Raw genomic sequence first — 23929 nt, 5'->3', positions numbered from 1 at the left:
TGTACTACCGGGTTCAAGAGGCGCTACATAGTCGGGAGGCCTAGCTGATTCACGAAAGTGGGCAAGTGTGTAGGGAGGGTATGGCCACTTTGTATATGGGATGATCCATCTTGCACCCTGTGTACCACGCCGTTCAAGTCTCCACGTAGGACCCACAGACCAGTAGGGACCTTCAGAAGGAGATCTTTAGGAAGAGCTAGGAAACCCTCAGACAGTGGGGGAATGCATAGCTGACGACCAGAGAGAATGCTTTGCCCCACAGGAAACCTGAAATGGAGATATTTCTGCCTAGGTTATTATTCCATGTTTGCGTTACATGGTAAGGAAACTGTTGGTGAAGCAAAATAACCACCCCTCATAAAACCCTGGTGAATCCCGCATGTAATACTTTTGAGAACCCCTCCCTCCTAGCCAGGAAAGGGCACCTAGTACCCATCAGGTGGGTTTCTGGTAGGAATGCTATGTTGGAGTTGTGACGTCGGACTGCCTTCATAACTACCAATCCCTTGATTTTCGTGGAAGAGGCACTCACATTCCAGGTTAGTAGTAGGGGTGGACAGAACTCACGGAGTTTCACACCGTGGAATTTTACGGAGTTACATGAAAGCCCTGAGAGATTCTATGGAGTTCAGAGAACAGACAGAAATAGACATATTGCACTGCTCACATGGATTTTTAGAACAAGGAGCTTGTTCAGCGCTGAACAATAGTGCTAATGGCAATGCGTCAGAGGGCACTGCTTCTCGAGTTGATTTAGCTGCTGCTCGAGTACATTTTTTCCTCGAGTGGCAGCTTTCTGGCCGTGAACAGTCGCGACCACCCGCAACACAGAAATCTCACTGGGTGCTGTGGTCAGGTTCAACGTCCTGGATCGCATGCCTCTACTGTGTTGTTTCCTATCTGGGATGTGTGGTTGTGAAAGTTGGGATGCTCACTCCTCTACTCCCAAGCATCATTTTGAGTATGAGGCAACAAAGTTTTGTCACCAAAGATGATCTTGAGATGAGCGGGAAAGAGCATCAAATACTGGATTTGCATGGCCCACAGTTTTTGTTTCAGCTCCAAAAAAGAACGTCGCTGCAGTTGCATTTTCGTGATGTGATCTGGAAAGATCAGGATGTTGGATGAGCCGTTTGTCATGGTCAAGGATCCCAGCTCCCTTGAGGCATGCAAAAATGCTGTCTCTTTCTGAAAAGTTGAAGAATTGGGCTAGGAATGGTCGCAGAGCTGCACCTGGGAGGAGGGGGTGTCAGGGCAAGATACCTGTGTGCTCTCTTCACCAAGACCCACATAGAGACATCTTTCAGGTGGATTCATGCTCTCAGCCATTGTGAGACAAAGGTTGTGGGGGAAGTCCCCTCTGCTCCCTCCGGGATGCCCACAATGTGGATGTTGTTTTGCCATGATTGGCCTTCTGCATCCTCAACCCGGGTTGATGGCCATAGTGGCGCAGTCTTGGAATCGTGCCTTTGAATGGTGTCCTCCGCCATCAAGATACACCCTTCTGCCTCCGTCACCCTATAAGTGGTTTATCAGAGATTCTGGTGAAGAAAGTTACGATCAATTCAGAGTTAATCAATCTTGCCTCGAAGGGCCACCCAAGAGCAATTAATGGCCTGTAGGATAGAGCAGGTATAATGTCTGTGCACAACCATTGTAGAATCTGGCTGTGCAATCTTGTGGGAGCGAGATGTGAATTCCAGAAACTGATTCTCTATGCCAACTAGAGCCCTGCAACCACTGGAGAATCAGAAAGAACCCTCCAAGTGACAACAGCACACAGGGAAACGGAAGGGAGACCATACAAAGATGGCATTCCGGGGTCCCTTCAAGGTAACTGCATAAATCCATGGCATTAAAGGTTCCTTCAGTGTTCTAGGTTTGGCATGTTTCTAGAAACCAAGTATAACATACTTAGAGACTTCACCTTTAAAGCATGGTTAACTTAGAATAACAATGGTAAGTGTGTGTCTCTTAGCTAAAACCTCCACTTTCCCTCTAGTATTTAGTGGTCAAAACCCAATACATTTTATGTAATCCTAAGAGAAGGAAGTAGTACAGGATTCTAAATTAACACAAATACTATATATCTCTAGTCTTTGAACCCCTTGTATTGCCCAGTAATACCTAGAGGCTTAATAGATGGGACCTTTAAGGGAGTGACGCAAAACCAGAACTACTTCATTCCTTCTGAGTCTATAAAAAAAGAATCCATAAAAACTTCAGAGATTGGGAATGTTCCTAAATGTTATTCAAACAAACAAAGGTCTTAGAAAAACAACTAATTAACTTTCTGTCAGCTCCGATAGCTTCAAGTAGAGTCCGATGACCACCTCGGAGTTGGTTCGTTGCACAAAGGGTTCCACCTCTTGATCGTTTCCTCTCTGATTGCTATGATAGCGCAAGAGATAGATCGGATCAAGTGAGGGAAGGAAAGGATGGGAACAGCGGGGAGGGAGACCTGTAAAACATAAACATAGACCATTAACTTTATCTATACTTCCTTTCTACATAACTACATAAGGCATGGGAATGTACCCTGTGAAAAGCTTTCGTTACCTGTAAAGAAAAGAATTAAGAACTTAATTCAAAACGGCATATGCTATTCCAATCTCTGTGAATGTCTTGTATCAGGGGTTTGTATGGAGCTTATAGTTTTGTTACACAGTGAACAAGGTAAGCGTTATAACAGCACCTGAAACAACAGGGATTGATATTCATAGCTCCATATGATTTGAACTCCACCGTTTCTCAACACGGTTTCGGCAAAATAGATTCTGTGCACTACAGATGCCGGTTCTCAACCCGGCTTCGGCCCTCAGTGCTCCCCATACTTCACTGGGTTACTCACGCTCTCTCTCTCTCATTCAACCGTAGAGCCGTTCACCTCACGGCGAGTTTAGTCACTCTCTCTTCTCTCTCAAAATGAACAGTGCCGTTACCTCACGGCGATGTTCTCGCTCTCACACGCACTTCTGCGTTCTCCAGGTTTGAGGGGCACCCCAATGTTTGACACCGTTCTCGTATCACCTGTCCCAACACAAATACCCTGGGAAGCGGTACGCCCACGATGCAGTTTGTAGCGTAGCGGCTTCCCCCGAACCCAATCCCTCCACACTCTAAATATACCAGAGACTTGACTGGTGCAGCGGCACCCTTACCCGACCTCCTCCTCCTTCCGACTGACCCTCCGAATAACCGCAAGACTGGAACCAAAGTAGGAATATCCGACAGCACCATGGTTCTTCCGTTCTTCTTTTCACGGCGCGTAAAGCCGGAACACGACGCAGAGCGTCGGAAGTGACGTCAGCGCGTGAGCACTGCGCCGCACAGGCTGCTGGGTAGGGTAGTTCCGGTGAACCTGACAACGGGTCGCTAATAACCCCGTAACAGTACATCCCTCCCAACGGGACGTTGTCAGGGTCTTGGTTTCAGTGGATTCAGAGCGTGAAACCTTTTTATCAGACGTGGAGCATGTACATCCTCCGCAGGCTCCCACGAATCTTCCTCAGGTCCGTATCCCTTCCAGGATATCAAATACCAGATCTTCCTTCCTCTTTTCTTGGAGTCCACCACTGAACGTACTTCGAATTCTGGTTCATTGTCAATGAGCATTGGCTTTGGGTGTTTGAGTGCAGGAGTGTGGGCTGGTTTTAACAAAGACACATGGAAGACCGGATGAATCCGCATGTGATTTGGTAACGCTAGTCTGACCGCTACCGGGTTGATGATCTTTAGTATTTTGTAAGGACCAATGTACCGAGGGTTGAAGATGCTATAGCGTCGGAAGCGGATATTCTTGGTGGATAACCATACTACATCTCCGCTCTTATACAAAGGTTCGGGCCTCCTATGTTTATCGGCTTGTGCCTTATACTTGATCTTTGCTGCCTGGATATTTCTTTGGGCGTTCCTCAAGATGCCTTGGATTCTGTGGATCCTAGTTTGCACTTCTGGTACCTTACTTGTGTTCTTGGGCAGAAGGAATGGGAGGAACCGGGGATGAAATCCATAAGTAACAAAAAACGGTGCTAATTTTGTGGTACTGTGTTGAGCGCTATTGTAGGCTATTTCTGCTAGCCATAACCACTCTACCCATCTTTCGGTAGTGCTTTGGACGTAGGCTTTCAAATATTGTTTCAATGTTTGATTTAACCTCTCCGTCTGTCCATCTGTTTGTGGGTGGAAACTAGTTGACATGTTAGACGTAATTTGCAAGGCAGAACACCATACTCTCCAGAACTGAGACGTGAATTGGGTGCCTCTATCTGTTATGATAGTCTTGGGAAGGCCGTGTAGACGTACTACATGAGTCAGTAATAGTTTGGCTACTTGTCCGGAAGTAGGAAGACTCGCACACGCAATAAAGTGTCCCATCTTAGTCAAACTATCGATCACCACCAGGATGGTGGTGCATCCGTTATCCTTAGGTAATCCTACAATGAAATCCAGCGATATGTGCTCCCAGGGTGTGTCTGGGGTGGGCAATGGCCGTAGCAGCCCATATGGTTTACCTCGATCCGGTTTCGTTTGCATGCAGACCTGACATGTTTGTACTAGTTCTCGTACATCGCTGGACAGTGTGGGCCACCAGAATTGTCTAAGAAGCCTGTCTTGGGTCTTTTCCCTTCCGTTGTGTCCGGCTGTGGGTGACGCATGACACCAATGTAATGCTTCCTGGCGTAAGCTGGGAGTAGGTACGAATAACTGTTTTCCTTTCATAGGAAGGCCTTCTCGAACCTTCCACTCTTTATGCTCCGCCAGCCATCTTCTCCATTTTGGTTTTCGCATTTCTGTTTTCACTTTAGTGAGGAATTGTTCGGACTGCACTGCACATATTGCCTGTTCAGGATGTATGATGGATCTTGCAATTGGTTCGGCTATTGTGGGTGTACTTTCCTGTCGTGAAAGGGCATCTGCCTTTTTGTTTGCACTTCCAGGTCTGTATGTGAGCACGAAACGAAATTCTTCAAAAAAATAGCATCCACCTTAGTTGTCTGGGTGAGAGGAGGCGAGCTGAAGTCATATACTGTAGATTCCGATGATCGGAATATACAGTGGTCATGTGTTTGGCCCCCATTAAATAGTGTCTCCACTCCTTGAAAGCGTCTCGTATAGCGAGTAGCTCCTTTTCTGCGATTGTGTAGTTAATCTCCGGTCCACTGAGTTTTCTAGACATGTAAGCTATGGGGTGTAGCAGCCCATTCTGAGGATCCCTTTGGGATAGTACCGCACCAATTGCAATTTCGGAGGCATCGGCCTCTACCAGGTATGGTCTGTCAGGATCAGGGTGGGCTAGCACAGGCGCAGTGGTAAACGCTTCTCTGAGTTGAGTGAACGCCTGTTGTGCCTCTGGAGTCCAACTGAATTTAACCTTTTTTCGGAGGAGTTGTGTTATGGGGGCTACTATATTTGAGAATTGAGAAATGAACCGCCTATAAAAGTTGGCAAATCCTAAAAAGGATTGCACGTCCTTTACATTCGTAGGGGTTGGCCACTTCTGTACTGCCGAAACCTTTCTTTCCGCCATGGTTTGTCCCCGAGCTGACAACATTACCCCCAGAAACTCAACCTGATCTGCATGGAACTCACATTTACTGAGTTTACAGTACAAATTATTGGTTCTCAAGGCCTCTAACACTTTCCCTACATGTTTTGGGTGATCCTGGTCGTTGTCTGAATAGATGAGGATGTCATCTATGTAGACAATTGCAAACCGATCCAAATATTCTCGCAAGACTTCGTTTAGAAAGAATTGGAATGCTGCAGGTGCATTGCACAGCCCAAACGGCATCACTCGATACTCGAATAACCCATATCGAGTGCGAAAAGCCGTTTTCCACTCATCACCCTGTCTCATGCGGACAAGGTGGTAAGCGCCCCTTAAATCCAGTTTGGTATAGATTACTGCCTTTTTCACTTGGTCCAACAGGACGGAGATCAAAGGAAGCGGGTAACTATTTTTTATTGTTACTTTATTCAAGGCGCGAAAGTCTATACAAGTTCTTAACTCGCCGTTAGCCTTGGGAATGAAGAAAAGGGGCGATGCTGCTGGGGACTTTGATGGTCTAATAAACCCATTTGCTTGGTACTTCTCGAGATAATCTCGCAAATGCTCGTTTTCTCCTTCCGAGAGAGCATAGATCCTCCCGCATGGGACCACTGCCCCCGGAACCAGATCTATTTGGCAGTCGTAAGAGCGATGGGGAGGAAGCCTATCAGCCTGCTTCTCATTAAAAACATCTATATATTCTTTATATATGTCAGGTAATTTGATGTCCTTTTCTGCCGCCGTAGCGATGGTATACCCCTGTGAAGGAGGAGCTTCCGTCTGCTTCTTCTCCATCCCGCAACATTGCTTACAAAACGGGGATGCGAAAACTAAACTGTGATTTATCCAATTTATGGTGGGGTTATGTTTGGTTAACCACGGTAACCCCAAAATTACCCCATACATAGGAGTCTTGATGATATTAAATGTCAACCATTCACTATGTCGTTCCCCACATCCAACCTTCAGGGAAGGGGTACAGAATCCTATGGGTCCGGAAGCTAGATTCCTACCATCCACCGTTAGCACAGTTTCCAACTGTTTCTTAGCTACTCTAGAGATGCCCAACTCCTGTACTACTTCGTCATCCATAAAGATACCTGTAGCGCCTGAATCCAAAAGGGCAGTTGCTTCAACTGGTTTCCCTTTGACATGTATCTGAATTTTGACAAAAAAATGTTTTTTCTGTCCTATCACTGAAGGTATTTCATATGGGCCCATGGAATTTCCTCCCCCAATCCCAGGGCCTGCTAGTTTTCCGTCTTAGTTACTGTCAATGGAGGAGCCCGTAAAAATCCGCTCTCCTTAACCTTGGGTTTAGCCATGCATTCTCTTACGTAATGCCCTTTCTTCCCACAATACATGCATAAACCTTGCTTCCTCCTTGTTTCCCTTTCTTCCTGTGTAAGGGCCGCTCTCACGGTGCCTATTTCCATAGGTTCCACCGCTGGGCCGGACATAGCTCCCTGTGAACGTGGTCTTTCAGTCCTCACAAAAGGACGATCGTATTTTCTTCTGTCTCCCTTTCTATCCATGAGACGGTTATCTAAACGTCTCGCTAAATTAATGAGGTCTACACAGGACCTCGGTTGTGGATCGATTTGAGCAATCACATCCTTCAACTCATCCCGCAACCCGTGGTGAAAGACCGCTGCTTGCTTTTCTTCAGGCCAATTCGTCTCTGCTACTAATCGCTGAAACGCATTGACATATACCAATAATTCACGATTCCCTTGCTTTAACTCCAACAACTCTCTATCCACAGAATAGGTCTGAGCCCTATGGTCAAAAACACCTTCAAACTCCTCCCGAAACCCATCCCAATCATATAATAAGGGATCATCCTTCCGTACCAAGGGGACCGCCCATTGCGCTGCATCTCCTGCCAAATATGAGATTAAAAAGGCCACTCTAGCCTGATTTGTACTGAATACCTTGGGGCGACACGTGAAATGGAGCATGACTTGTGTCATAAATACTTGCACTTTCTTCTCGTCCCCATGGAACCGTTCTGGAGCGGCTAAGGGAATTGGGGTGGGTATTTCCACCGTAAATGGAGTGGACGGTGTTGTGGTAGCTCCCCCTGCCCAACTACCTCCACTAACTGTTCTGCTTCCCACTGCATCAAAAGGATTACGCTGTATCCGGTCTACGCGGTCCTGCAACACCGCTGTTTCTGCTCGGGAGGCTGCTACCTCGGTCTGCACTAATTGTAATGCCGCTAAAATCTCATCTAGGGTGGCCATTGTGCCCCGAACCAACTGGGAGGTAACAGTGTAAAAAGGTCGGATATTCTGTCAGCTCCGATAGCTTCAAGTAGAGTCCGATGACCACCTCGGAGTTGGTTCGTTGCACAAAGGGTTCCACCTCTTGATCGTTTCCTCCCTGATTGCTATGATAGCGCAAGAGATAGATCGGATCAAGTGAGGGAAGGAAAGGATGGGAACAGCGGGGAGGGAGACCTGTAAAACATAAACATAGACCATTAACTTTATCTATACTTCCTTTCTACATAACTACATAAGGCATGGGAATGTACCCTGTGAAAAGCTTTCGTTACCTGTAAAGAAAAGAATTAAGAACTTAATTCAAAACGGCATATGCTATTCCAATCTCTGTGAATGTCTTGTATCAGGGGTTTGTATGGAGCTTATAGTTTTGTTACACAGTGAACAAGGTAAGCGTTATAACAGCACCTGAAACAACAGGGATTGATATTCATAGCTCCATATGATTTGAACTCCACCGTTTCTCAACACGGTTTCGGCAAAATAGATTCTGTGCACTACAGATGCCGGTTCTCAACCCGGCTTCGGCCCTCAGTGCTCCCCATACTTCACTGGGTTACTCACGCTCTCTCTCTCTCATTCAACCGTAGAGCCGTTCACCTCACGGCGAGTTTAGTCACTCTCTCTTCTCTCTCAAAATGAACAGTGCCGTTACCTCACGGCGATGTTCTCGCTCTCACACGCACTTCTGCGTTCTCCAGGTTTGAGGGGCACCCCAATGTTTGACACCGTTCTCGTATCACCTGTCCCAACACAAATACCCTGGGAAGCGGTACGCCCACGATGCAGTTTGTAGCGTAGCGGCTTCCCCCGAACCCAATCCCTCCACACTCTAAATATACCAGAGACTTGACTGGTGCAGCGGCACCCTTACCCGACCTCCTCCTCCTTCCGACTGACCCTCCGAATAACCGCAAGACTGGAACCAAAGTAGGAATATCCGACAGCGCCATGGTTCTTCCGTTCTTCTTTTCACGGCGCGTAAAGCCGGAACACGACGCAGAGCGTCGGAAGTGACGTCAGCGCGTGAGCACTGCGCCGCACAGGCTGCTGGGTAGGGTAGTTCCGGTGAACCTGACAACGTGTCGCTAATAACCCCGTAACACTTTCATTCTAGATCACAGTATTCAGCATAAAAATGTTAGTTAGAAGTATTTTCCTTCTTTGCTGATTACATGTCACTATCCATTATCAGTCTTTTCTTTTTCTTTGTAGAATACACATGTATACTTCCATTAAAGTCTTGAGACTCAAATGCAGGATGGCGAGTGAATATCCATAATTACTTGTATGCATGCATCTTCCCAACTTAGAAAACCAGTCAGGTGTTGGTAAATACTTTTGTACCCTTATCTCCAAAGGCGCATGAAGAACACGCACTCTTCCAAAAAACAACAGCATTATCAGCGACAACCCATCATCACAGGAGAAGAGAGTAGGCACTGAGAAAACCACTTCAGGAGACTTTTTTGTCACAGGATTCTGAATGGTGCCTACGATTCAGCCTCCACGAGGCACCCACACCCGTCATAATATGTACGAACAGGTTGCTGTGGTGAGACTCTGTCCTCCTTTCACAATCACACGTGGTGACACCAGAATAGATGTACTTTTTGGCGATATTGAAAGTCCTTTCACTCACATGTAGTGTTTACTCTTTAATTAATTTGCAGCAAGCTCAAGCTTTGTCTGAACTCTTGCGTTGACACAGTTAAAACAAGCGGTGGTAATTTGGTAAAAGTTTGGCCTGGACTATGGTGGTGGTCAAAGAGACCAATTGTTGTACTTCTGGTTTAGGTAAAGTAAGTGGCATTCAGCCATTTGAGTTGATCTTTGATAGTGACTCGTCATGAAATATAGACAAGTGTTTAGACCTGGTTTAACAAATGGAGTGAGTGTATGCAAAGGCATTTGCAAGGTTTTTATAAGTTGTATATATGATTTAATTAATAGGTACTTTGTTCTTCCCAAGTCCTGAGGTGGCCCAAATTAAAGTGGAGCCGAAACACATCAACAATATGTTTTGGAGGAGTCATCTAAAATGTAACAGTTTAATAACCACCAATGTGATACCATTTAAGGACTTCCTCTAATGTTGAATGCGCAAGAAATAGGGCAACCACATCTTACTAATAGATAAGGAAGATTGGATGTGTTTCAGTGGTTATTTGTTTATTTTATTGTGTTTGGATTTATGATGATCTCTTTCCTTTTTTATCTACTTTAACAAACACTCCAGGTACTACATGTAAGGAGTGAGAATGACTACGCTATAATGAAGAAAAGAAAATGTTTAATATAAGATCATACTGATATCCCAGTGATAAATTATTGTTTCGTTGTGGCATAAATAAATGTATGATCTATCCCCATAAGATACCTTGTTCTTTTTCAAAGCTCTCTCTGTTTCACTCACCATTGCCAATTCCTCTCTCATGCAAGTCATCTTCCTGAAGTTCTCAAAACTGCCAGATCCTCTGACTCCTAAATAAATCTCCTCTAGACCCTAATGACCTCATCAACTACCTCCCCATCACTCACATACCCTTCATCAGCAAGTACATTTAATTCTACACTCAACTTCAAGAACACATTAATGCTAACCATCAGCTGCAGGACTGCCAACCTGGCTTCAGGTCATGCTGCAGCATGGAGACCACTATCTCACATATCATAGACTACACTCTCCTGACCATAGATAAAGCTGACCCCTGCCTCCTAAAATAGATGGGCCTCTCACATAGTCGGCCATCCCACATTTAGCGACACTCGGAAGTCCTAAATGGGAAGTACTTGCAATGTCTTTGACTGGTTCTCCTCCTGCCTTTACAACTGACATCATGTCTTGTCATTTTCACATGGACACCTCCAGATCCCAAAAGATTCCTATCATCTGAAGAGCCCCCCAGGATTCCATGCTGTCCCCTATCCCCTTGAAGCTCTGCATGAAGCCCCTACAGACTCAATTCACAGATTACAGCATCAACATGTACCAATATGTCAAAAATACACAACTGTTTTTGAAAGCCTACTCCAGACATACATAACTTAACATGTGTATTTGTAAGGGCAGGTTCACCCAGAAGGGTATCTTGGTGCTGAATAGCAGATGTTTATTGTTACCCAACTCAATGGTACTCATTTCATCGACCTCAGAAGGATGAAAGGCAGAGTGGATCCACCAGGATTTTAACCTATGACCATGAATTCAAACACAGGCCCCCTACAGTGGACCCAAAAGTCCACTAAGCCATCCAGCCCCTCAAAGAGTGCCTTCACCTCAGCCAGACTGGGATGTGCTCACCGACTTGAAGCTCAACCCAACTGAGAGAATTCTTGCTGTCTGCCAAGAACGAGCACGAAATAGTACAAACCTAGATTAATGACATAAACTTTGACAGATTCGAACCTCAACTTTCACTGAATGACAAGTCACTTGGATTCTCCCTGGACACCATTTTCAATCTCAAGGAACATCTTAAAAACACAAAGATGGACTGGTATCAGCTCTCTTTTTTAAGGAAAGTAAAACTGTTTACTTCAGAACTGCTGTATAGCACCTTATGCTCTTGTATCTAGATGGTGTTAACCTTCTACTCCATGGCCTCCCACACACCACATTGCCCCCCTTTACATTCACACCTCTAGAACATCCCACACACCCCAGCAAATCTCATTCAGGGCCTATGATCAAATGACCCCCCATCCTGATAATACTGCATCGGTCCAGTTGCTGATGAGCCCAATCTTCAAACCAGCGGCATCATTTACAAAGCACCCCCGCTTATCTTGCAGACCATCTTGGCACACCTATAACCAGGACACCATTAGACTGAAAACTAAGAAGTGTAAGAAACAAAAAACAAAACAAGGCAGAAGGCCTTTTCCATCTATACACCTAGGATCTGGAACAACATCCCTTATCCAATCCCACTCCGTTATAGGAGAGAGTTGAAGATGCACCTCTGTAAAGAACATACCTTCACAATGAAGTAACAGTATACGTCTGCCCCTTAGAATACGGCTCCCTCCTATCACTCATTGACTGTATGCTTGCCTTTCACCTTGTACATTCATGTATACAGACATGCATACATGTGCTCTCTGATATACTGAGAATATCCTACTTAATAAATATATTTATTGTTTACAGTGTGGACAGCATTAATGAAGAATTGTTTAGAACTTGGGGCTGCTGCTTAATATAACTCCAGTGCACATGATAAACATATTATTAAAGTATTCTCAAATAAACTTCTCCTTTTGTTTTGTTCAGCTGTAAATTGAGAGCAGTGCATAAAGTGTTTTAAAAAAAATGACGTCAATCTTTGAATGTTTTTGCAATAAGGTTTTACAAATATATACAATGATGGCCACCCCATGTGCTTTCATGCACACACAAATAAAGGCAGCCAACCCTGAGTTTGCAACAGCAAGCTCGGGGCTAGAGTTTGCAACAGGACAGCAAAGATCTTGAAATGTAATGGTTGCAAAATTAAGCAAATTTTCCACTTTTTCCACCGATAAAGAAAGACAATCACTTCCCGAGTCATCGGACTCCTTCTTCATTTATGATGTCAATCAAACACAACTTATCCCAAAACATTTCAGGGTGTACAAAACAGAGTGTTAAGGAGACTCATGGGCAGTCCACCTTTTTTCTGCACCAGTACCTCGGAATGGAAGTTTTATATAGCACGAACTAGACCCGAAGATATCAGGTTTGAGAGCACTTTACATGAGCACCAGTTTCACTACAGACGGAGACATTAATTTTTGTTAGGCACTGGGAGATTAAGTGATTTGCCCACAATCACAGGATATTGAGAGTCGTTGCCGAGACTTGAACCCAGATCCCCAGCTTCGAGGTCGACCCTCTAGCCATAAGGCTACATCCTCTCTTTGCGTGAAGGACTCTATTAACCTGGCTCCTCTTCTGTTATGGTGCTCGATTTGAAGCAATCCACATGCTGCTTTTAACAGGGAAATCGTTCAGGACTGTTTATCTTGTGACAGAGGTTTGCTTATTCCCTGGATTAGTTATGTCAAATCTGCCCTGGCGGTTCTGGGAGAGCTGCAACTTTTTTATAAGCCCAAAACTTTGTCTAACAAGCATTGCCATAGCTAATAGGTCTCGCTTTTCGTATCTTGTAAGTGGGTAGTTAGCTAGCATATACTTTATGTGTAGTAATATAAAGGCTGTGAGGTAAAAAGGCTGAGTGGGTGGGACGGAAGGGGTGGTTGGGGCTGGGGGCTGCAGAGTGGGAGGCAGAGATGGAAGAAAGGAGACCAGGCTGGAGTTAAGGATGGAGGGAAGAGTAGCAAGAGAAAGAGGACGAAGCCCATCATTAGCAGTCCAAGTGGCCTGACAAGGAAGAGGGGGGACAGATTGATGTAAATATTCTGGGTACTAATGTACCGATTGATGGAAAGACTAGCATTCCATGCATCCTATGGATTTTATGTGGCAATGCTTGTCATGTCCACACAGCGGCTTGTGCAGCAAGATGGGAAGCAGGAATGGGGAGGAGGGTGGGGGTGGGGGATGCAGAGAGGGCATATTGCTCCTGAACACTGGGCCCTGCTTCCAGGACATGTGAGGCACCTTTTATGTTAGGCCAGGAGTCAATTAATTGGCAGTTCTGTACTGGTATTGGAACTCTGCTTGTGATACGTGATGCTGGCTAGTGTGGCTTATTGAGCCCTGTGGTCACTCAAGGGCAGAGTGTGTGTCAGTGGTCCATCCCTGGACTTTGTCCACTGGCAGGGCAGAGTGTTGTGTAGTGACCAAGACTGCTATACTGTCCTCAACGTTCTCTGCGTCCTTGCTAACCGGAGTGAGAATCACAATGTGTATTTTTGTGCATGATGGGTTCTGGCCTCTTATATTAACCGGGTGGGGAGCGTGTGTGTTGTCTGCAGTGTCCCCGTTTACCTTCTTGCGTCGGCGGCCTCTGTATGGGCCTGGTGTGTCTGAACACAGCATGACCCCTCCACTTGCACCCCCCCCAACCACATTACCACACACACAGCCTAGTACCGTGGCTGGTGTTCCTCACGGGTGGATTATGATACACATGACCTGATTTTCATGCAACACTTGCATCCACATTCGCGCAGCCTCGAGGCGCTATGAAAGCAGTTGCACTGTAACAGAGCTAAATGATTATATCGACACATACAGGTGAAACATTAGGTCATTATGTAGGAATTGTAGTCACACACACATCTCTGACAACAGTGCTTAAAGACGAAGGAGCTATTTTACCCATGCCAAACTCTCTTTAGGATGGTGTTTCTGAAAGGTCTTCAGGGCTGGGGTCCAGTCAGTGACATGTTTATTGCTCAAACAGGTACAAGACATGAATTTCTCACCGGCAAGAAACTGTGAGGCCGGCCCATTATGCTTTCCTCCTTCCAAGCTCACGAGACAAGTGCATTTGGCAGCAATCTTCACTTCCTCCATGAAGTAACCTTCCTCTGAGTTCTGTTCAGTTGTGGATACTTAAAGTTGCCTGCGTCATCAGACGACCGCTCTCAGTGGGGTTCCCAGGCATTGACACGGGTTGTAATGTTCAACTTGTATGGGTCCAGGCACATACTAAGACAGCACGGCGGGTTGACTGCCGGCAGCACAGATGTGTGTGAAAGCTGCGGGACATGAGTATACATCCGACGTGGCCCGCTCTGCATTTATCCTTCAGGCCCAACTGCATGAGGCCGCGCCTGTCACTCAGTAGGCAGTGCAGTTTAGTTTTTGGTGTCCACCACATTCGTTGTTGTCAGTAGTTTGATGTTTAGTTGTAATTGAAGGGGCCCGTCTTATTGAACCTTTTAGAATCTGACCAGAAAGTGAACTGGTTTCCAGGGAATGAAAAAACTGTGTGTGTGTGTGGGGCGTGGCCAGTGTAATTAAGGGTACATTTTAAAAACACATAAGATAAAAATCTGTACTTAGCACAGTGTGCCGCCCGAATGTTATTTTGAGAGCGAGCACCACGGCTCGATAATTTACAACACATGTCGCCACTGAGATGTGGGAGCTGCTGGTGCACTAGCGCGGTTGCGAGCAGCAGCATATGTTTCCAATTATCGCACCCGCAAGCATTAGGCCGTGGCATGCACATGGGTGGGACAAAAAGAGGCTTTGGCCAATTGCGTGCTGTCTTTGTTAAAAAGACGCACGCAAAGGCCAATAGCCTGGGACAAAACTACAAGCACACGCGCGAGCGTGTGCGAGCGTCTGGCGGATTTCTGAAAGCCCTTACATAAAGTCGAGCCGGGCAGCGCATGCGCGCTGCGCTAGGCTCGACCTAAAAATGATAAGTCCTGCGTTAAACCATTGTTTAAAACCAAACAGCACAATGAGAATAAGTCTTCTAAAACTACTGTCAGGGAATACGTTGATGCACTTAACACACCAGGCATAGCACCACATGTGGAGTGGACAGACTCCTCCGGGGACAGAATGCTACTCACACATTTTTATTTGTGCTTTGTGAGATGGCGTTTGGGTTTTCCTTTGGGACAGTTTGACCATTCCAAAAATGATGGTGTGGCCATGTGACGAATCATCACCTCAGAGCCTGTTACGTTTCACTTTCTTTGTAAATTGTATTATACATTTAGTAAACAGTACTTAATCCCCACGATTAGGACGCAAAGTTCGGTGATAGCACTTGAATATCTGTAATTGCTGGATTCTCCGTCGAACTGTGTTAATATATGCTCCTTTTTAAGATGTCCTGTTAACAGGGTGAACTCAATGTTATTTTAATTAGAGGGGTGTTTTACCCTTGGGCCAGTAGAAAATGCACAAGACTGTTCTTACTTGGATGTTCCCCAAGTTGAGACAGTAACCTCTTGTGGTTATCTTGAACTGGCTCTTGCACTTTATTAGGCCATCTGGAGGTGGGACGAAGGATGTTTTAACAAGGGGGTTGATGCCACCTTATATGTGACATATCGGTTCAATTTGATGCCACGTTCTCTCAATGTCTTAGTGTGTGGATGCTTTTGATGTTTTCCATTCAACGGCCAGTGCTGTTATTTGTTGTATTTAACAATGTGTTGTATTTTTATCTGCTGTACTTTTTTGGGCTACTTTGGTGGCCAAAATCAAGATTTTAATGACTGTGTGGTAAATATTCAAATTACCTGTACTATTTTTATGCGGTAAAGTCTAGTAAGAATAACTCAGTCAAAATAAGAGGCAGAATCCGTGGTATTAGAGGTTCTGAAAAGGGCTTTATTCCTTACAAAGGAATCATAGTTCGAACTAGGCAATCTTATTCCATCACCACGAAGGTTCAGGAAGGGATAGGCAATACATTATTGACAAGTAAATATATATATATGAAAAGCATTGCATTAAGACAGATGCAGGAGGCGTGACAGCTGATAATACAGATAAGAATACACATACGTAATGAAAATAGGCGTAAATACAGGCGTATACTAGAAACGTCATTTAAAATGATGTCACAAGTGGGTGGATCCATAAGAGAATCCTGCAGTGTCAGCAGAAATATTTGGCAGAGATGCGCGCGCAGCCGCATGACGTGTGATTGACGTGCAACTAGAGGGTGAAGGGGAATTGACATTTAGCTCTACATGTGGAGACAAAAGTCTGGGGGGTCAGGTCAACCTAATCCCAAATCGTGTCTAATATCTTTGTTTAAGGAACTGTGTTATCCAGAAGGAAAGGTTTCTCGGACGGAATCTATTCTATACTGACTGTTAGTGCATGTACAAGCGTCTATGTGTCTACATGAGATGCGAGGGGGCAGGAATCTTCCATGGTAACAGGGGCTATGAATTACTTGCATAAAGACAGCGAGGCCAAGCTCTTTGCTCGGTAGCTGGAAGGATGTTTACCTAAACTACTAGACAGGAATGCATTGAATGAGGAGCGGAGCAGATAACTTGAAGGCTGAATACAGTTTTTGGCAGGCAACAGGCCGCGTCAGGCATCGTTAGCCGCGCAGGGAGTAGGACAAAGTTCATGGATACGGATGCAGGTCCAGGCTGGAGAATTTCAGAGGCAGAAGCAGAAAATGGCTTGATGACAGAATTCAGGGCCTACTTGCCTGAACTGTAAAACTAGAAAAGTGAACCATATAAAGTCGGTGGCTAATCATACTTAGGAATGGAATATTTGACCCATTCATGGCGGATCTGAAAGAGGACATGTTGACGTTGGACGCACATGTATTTGCGTCTTCATAGCTGGAACTGGAGGGAACATACATGTACTTGTAGCATGTACATGGAGCCGTTGGGGTCTAAGATAGGGGACACAATTGACCATAAAAATTCATATTTCCTCATTCCCTCCTTGTCCCCTACGGACCCTTATGAAATATCCATCTTCATCAATCCATCAATCTGTTCATATAGCATCATTTGTTCTTCTTTCTTCTTCCGGGATCTTGAGTGAAAATTCGAAGGCGGGATACACGATGTGGCACACAGACCACAAATCGCTGGCCCACATTGTAGACACAAGCAGCAACTGAATAGAATGAGTAAACCAATACCTAGGAAGGATAGGATCCTCCATCCCCAGGCTGACAACACGCTCCAGAACCAACCGGACCAAGTCCAGGTGCCTGGATTCTGGTGTATCTGGCTTACGATCTTATGAAGTCGAGTTATGGCTTTATATACTGACGGCGCGTTTTCTGGTATGAAAACACAGCAACTTGATCCGATGACCCTACAAGCTCCGCCCCTATCGGCCAGGATGACGTCAAGGACAAGACGATTTTGAAGAACAACAATCCGCATCGCAGACTGCTCCTCTGTTAAGTTGCCTAAGGCGGAAGTAGTTTCATTCACTACTGCTTCAAGGGTTCTAGTTAATCTACGTATCAACTTACTATTAGTGACTGTACCTATGTAGGGAAAGAAACCTTTATTGAAATCTGTGTATTGCTCCCATGCTGTTTCGGTGTAGTCGACAATCGGGAGATCTCTCTGCTGTCTATTGTGTACTAAATGGGTATTCCTATGGTAATCAGGCGGGGCTAGGAAAACAGGTGGCAGAAGGAATGCAATGTAACAGGTACCATCCCAATCTAGGGGTAGGCGTATGTATGCGGTGTGACCACAGATGAAGTAGGAATGACGAGAAGCTCTAAACGTAGATTTGCCTTTATCACTGAATTCTATTACAGTGGTACATTTGCTATGGCCCATGTGAATTGAACCATTCTTTCTTACACATAATTCGCCTCTAACTGAAAATACTGACATAGCGGGCAAGATTGGTGTAGCTTCGGATTCAACATTCAGGATCATGAGATTAAGTGTAAAGTTACCTAATCCATATACTTCGTTTTCTAGATCAGTTCCTGTTCTTTTGGGAAGTCCCTCCTTGTTAGGGTAGCAGACTTTAAGTAAAACTAGGTTCAGGTTTCCCCAAACCCAGTTGTCTTGATAAACTACTGAATTTGAATCTAGGGAATTAATCAAACTAAACCATGCTCCACAGGAGCCATTGTGGGTGAATGGATACCGAAAGAGAGGTAGAACTCCCTTGCATTTCTGATAGGGGGGGAGTCGGCCACATATCCAACAATTTGTAGCATTGCTGGTCTGATGAGAATGATGTAACATACTAATGAATGTGTTGTTGCGCAGCGCAAATCTATAGGACAACTCATGCGGGGGTAGTTCGCTAAAAGAATGTTCGGCAGTAACATTGAAAGCATGCTTGGAAATAGGGTAATACATGTGTAATAACATACTAGTAATGATAATCAGAAGACTTAGAAAAAACATAATTAACAATGTCACTATGCAGTGACTACGAAGTGATTTACAGTACGCATATTTTTTTAGCTGTTTCTGTCTATTTCTCTCTCTATTTCGGTCTAGAGGATACATGTCAGAGACAAATTCAACCGATTCACCTTGGAGAGGACTTAAACAATCAAATTGTCTGACTTGCTAGACCTTAGTTTCAGTTTATAGTTTTCTTTTTCAGTTCTGTCAACCAGGGGGAGTTTTGAGTCAGTCTGTGAGGGAATGCAGGGCGGATAATTCAAGTCGGATGATAGTCAATGAAACTTTTTGATATGGCTCGAGTGCAACCACCCTTTACGTCCCTCAATCTTCACAGCTGTCCTTGTGGTCAATAAGACGAGTTTAGGCGACTGCCAGCGAGGCTCCAGCGGGTTCCTTCTGTCGAAGTTCCTTATCAGTACCAGGTCTCCCGGAACCACGTCATGGGGCTTCACCTCAGTGTTATCGGGAAAAGCTGCAGCTACCTGTGAACGACAAGATTGTAGTGCAGACATCAAGGAAGCCAGATAATCTGTCAGCATATTACAATCAACATCAGTTATTTTACGGGGTATAGGCGTCCCCCACATATTTGGTGGTCTACCGAAGATCACCTCATACGGGGATAGCCCTGTTCGAGAGTGTGCTACCATTCTCATGTAAAAGAGCGCAACTGGTAAAGCTACTATCCAGTCAACACCTTTCTCTTTACATACTTTGGACAGTCTAATTTTCAAAGTTTGATTATGCCGCTCCACGAGACCTGCTGCCTCGGGATGTCGGACACAGTGGAATTTCCATTGATAGCCTAACAAAAGTGAAACATGTTTCATTAGCTCGGATGAGAATGGTTGGCCATTATCTGAGTACACGACACGGGGCAAACCATACCGTGGGAAGAATTCTCGAACTAACTGTTTGGCAGTAGTCGGGGCAGTGTAATCTGAGACGGGATACGCCTCTGTCCATCGGGAAAGAGCGCATACAACTACGAGAACATATTTGAATCCTCGACATCGTTCCATCTGGATATAATCCATCTGGAGGACTTCAAAAGGGTGATCGGGGGGTTGAAATCCACCCTGGTCTACAGGTACGCTTTTTCCTGGATTGAACTGACAACAAATCATGCAGGTACGTACTTTCTGTTTAGCTGCTGCTCGCAAGTGTTTATTGAACCAAATGTGTTGAATACTGTCTAGCATAGCTTTCTCTCCTAGGTGCGCTGGACTATGTATTGTGTTAATGATGACTTGAACCATTGAGTCGGGGAGAAACCATATAGATTTTCCCTTTGTCATCCATCCTTGATCCGTTTGGATCCCTCCTAATTCAGTCCATCTCTTTATTTCTTCTGGTGTAGCATGTGTCTGTATGTCAATTACATCAAGGGCGGGATCCTTAACTGTCATGCAGCGTGTTGGTGTCGGAACTATTGTCTTTGTCGTATCAGTTGTATAAGTCTGATTCTGAGCCGTCTGTTTAGCTGTTCTGTCAGCTAGGTCGTTACCCTGAGAAATAATGTCAGTCACTTTTGTATGGGCTTTACACTTCATAATCGATATTGCAGTTGGTAGATGTATTGCATCTAACAGGGCTTGAATAAGGGGACCGTGCTGGATGTGGGCACCGTGAGAAGTTAAATAACCTCTCTCTCGCCAAAGCACGCCGAAGTCATGGACGACTCCAAATGCATAACGTGAATCTGTGTATACGTTGACTTTCTTATTTTTGGCTTGAATACAGGCTTGTGTCAGAGCGATGAGCTCTGCTGCTTGAGCTGACAAGGTATCGATACAATTTGTTTCAATAACTTCAGTGTCTGTTGTGACTGCATAAGCGGCCACTAACTCTCCTGTACTTGTTCTCATGCATGAACCATCTACATACAATGTCAGGTCTGGATCTGATAATGGAATATCTGTCAAGTCTTGTCTGGGTTTCGTCGTAATAGTAATGACTTCAATACAATCATGTGCCAATGGGTCTGTTCCACTTACTGGCAAAAGTGTGGCAGGATTTAATGTGCTACAACGTCTGATTTCTATGTGTGGCAGGAACAATGTTAATTCATAACCCGTCAGTCTTGCTATGGTCAAGTGTTGTGTTTGGGTCCGGTTCAAGAGAACCTCTACTGCATGTGGTACTTGTACTGTCAATTGATGTCCTAACACTATGGCATCGCTTTGTCGGATTGCTAAAGCTGTTGCTGCGACTGATTTCAGGCACGCAGGAAGAGCCTGAGCTACGGGATCTAATGTACTGGAAAAATAAGCACATGGCTTATGTGATCCTGCTTGTTCCTGCGTGAGTACTGACAAAGCAGTACCTTCTCGTTCTGTAACAAAAAGTGTAAAACGTTTTCTGTAACATGGTGTTGCTAAAACAGGTGCTTGACATAAAGCTTTCTTTAAGCTTTCAAAAGCTTGCGTATGTTCCTGAGTCCAAGGGAGGACAGTTGATGTCGCCGCCTCCCGTGTTGTCAACTGAATGAGTGGTTTTGCTAGAAATGCATATTGAGGGATCCACTGCCTACAGTACGAAGTGAGGCCTATGAATGCCCGCACCTCCTTTTGTGTCTTGGGTATCGGCATGTTAACAATTAACTGGATACGGTCGGGTGTAAGCTGTCTTCCCCCCTTGGACAGCAAGTGCCCAAGGTACACAACTTGCTGGACACAGAATTGCAGCTTTGAAGGGGACACCTTGTGCCCCTTGTCGGCTAGGAAATGTAAAACCGTCAGTGATGCTTTTTCACATTCAGGTTCGCTTCGGGCGGTGATCAGCAGATCATCGACGTATTGAAGCAAGGCAGTGTTAGCTGGCATGTGGATACTGTCAAGTTCTCTTTTCAGTGCTTGGCTATAGATGCTGGGGCTTTCTGTGAATCCTTGAGGTGCGCGTGTGAATTTAAAACTTCGTCCATTTAAACTAAATCCGAACAAATATTGGCTTTCCGGATCAATTGGGACACTAAAGAAAGCGTTCTTGAGATCAATTACAGTAAAGAACGTTGCTTCTGAATCTATGGCTGTTAGCAATGAAGAGATATCTGGGACCACAGGGTATTGTGGTACAATACATTTATTTAATTCTCGCAGATCAATAACCAATCGATATACTGGTGGTGCCTTTGGATCAGTTCGTTTAAGAATCGGAATTATCGGGGAATTACATATATTGGAGTCCGTTTCTACAACCACTCCTTGTGCAATGAGCTCGTCAATGATTTGCAGTAAAGCCACAACAGCATCTGGCGGTAACTTGTATTGTCGTATTCGTGGTAATACTACTCCTGTTTTGAGTGTAACTCGATATGGTGTAATGTGCATACAACCTACATCAGTGGGGCCTTGTGCCCATAAATGTGCAGGTAGATTCTGTAACCGATGATCCATGTCTCTAGACACATAGTGACCTTTAAAGTCACGCAAAAATAGTCGTACTCCTTCCGGAGAACAACATATTACAGCTCCTAGAGCTTTCAATGTTTTTATACCTAACAAGTTTTCTGGGCATGATTTTGTGAGCAATAGATCTGTAGTCCGTGTCAATGGACCGACCGATAATGCAAGCGGTTGCGATACTTCATTAATAGTGGGCTTTCCTGAAAAACCAAGGGAAATATTTTGTGAGCCTGAGAGGGGTACCCCTGGGACTTCGCTGTGACGGATAGTGGTTCTGCTTGCCCCTGTATCGAGTAGAAACTTTCTGTCTTTCCCTAATACTTGACTCTGTACGTAAGGACCTTCTTGATCTACGGGAACCTCAATAAGGGGTGGGCCAACTTCCCTCTCTAGGCTATTTCATGTGTAGCGCTGATACTCTGGATAGTCATTTTGTGCATACTGGTACATCTGTTGTGTCGTGTTTTGTGTTGCAGCAATAGGCTGTGGCTGTTGTTGTGGTTGTTGTTGTGGTTGTGGTGCGTTCTGTTGTGGAACTGGCATAGGCTGTGTATTCTGAGGTACTTGTTGTTGGATCTGATCCTGTCTAGGCGGACGTGGTCTCTCCTTAGTTCTACCCGTAGAGATATTATGTTTTAGAACTGCGCAATCGTGTATATAATGACCTGGCTGTTTACAATAGTTGCATGTTCCTCTAACAGGATCTACTGAATTATTGGACTGTGTTGTACCCCTTTTATGACCATCAGCTGGAACTGACTGCGCAACAAGCATTTTCATTTTCGTGTCTTTCATACGTCTTTGTTCATTTTCTTGTTCTTCTCTAATTCTATTATGATGATATTGTAACATTTGTAACATCTGGGACGGTGTGTTACCTTGCCAGGTACTCTCGAATTTTAATACTCTACCTTTAACTTGGGGCAGGGAATTCTCAACTAATTTTGTCACAAACAGATGTGGATACGACTCACTACTTGCTTTTATGCCACTATTAATACCAAAACATTTTTCAAATCGGGAATAGAAATCACTAGTGTCTTCATCTTGTTTTTGTTTACAGGCTGAAATTGCACCCCAGTCTTCCTTTTTCGTAGTCAATAGACGTGGTAGTGCCTGCACTAATAATCCTGGTAATGCTGTAGTCCTTTCCCCAAGCCCTGAACCTGCAGCTCGGGCTTTTTCTTCGTTTTCTAATGCTGTCCACTCTATCTTTTGGTCTCCCACCTCCCATTCCTTTTCTTTGAGTTTCTCATAAATACCGGCAGGCAATAAAACTTTTAATATTTTCATAATGTCCGGATAAGTATACTCTCCCATGAGTAACATGTCTTTTATCTCACGGTGGAAACCTGCTGGGTCTTTGTCATGGCTAGGTACCACTTTCTTCATTTCTAATAATTCAATTTTAGTTATGGGCGTGTACACAAACACGCGTTTAAAAGTATTGTCTTCGCCTCTGATTGGGTGCACTTCGCGTAAGGGATTCTGTCTGTCTATGTGATACGTTTTTCTTTCCAACTTGGGGGGAACTGAAACATGTTCTGGGCATACGAAGACAGTGTACTGGTGTCGATGTTCTAGAATTTCTTTAATTAAATCAGTACCCGAACCTCTCCATGTATTCGTGAGTAGTTCTATCAATATATCAGGTAGGGGACCAGGATCGGAACGTTGGCTTCTATACAATATAACGAGGTGCTGTATCATGTATATACCAGCTAAACGCTGTTCTTCTGGGGTAAGATTCAAAAACGTGTGTGCTAACGCATCATCACTGTATTTTTCAGAACTGTCAGCCCATTGTACTGCTGACCTGGCTAATTCTTGTTCATCCATAGAATCGAGCATATGATACCCCCTTCGGTCTCGGAGTAATTTATCAGCAGCCTGGA

Source organism: Triturus cristatus, chromosome 12 (genome assembly GCF_964204655.1).
Source record: "Triturus cristatus chromosome 12, aTriCri1.1, whole genome shotgun sequence".
In the NCBI taxonomy this organism is placed as follows: domain Eukaryota; kingdom Metazoa; phylum Chordata; class Amphibia; order Caudata; family Salamandridae; genus Triturus; species Triturus cristatus.
Note: the sequence above shows the minus strand (reverse complement) of the source record.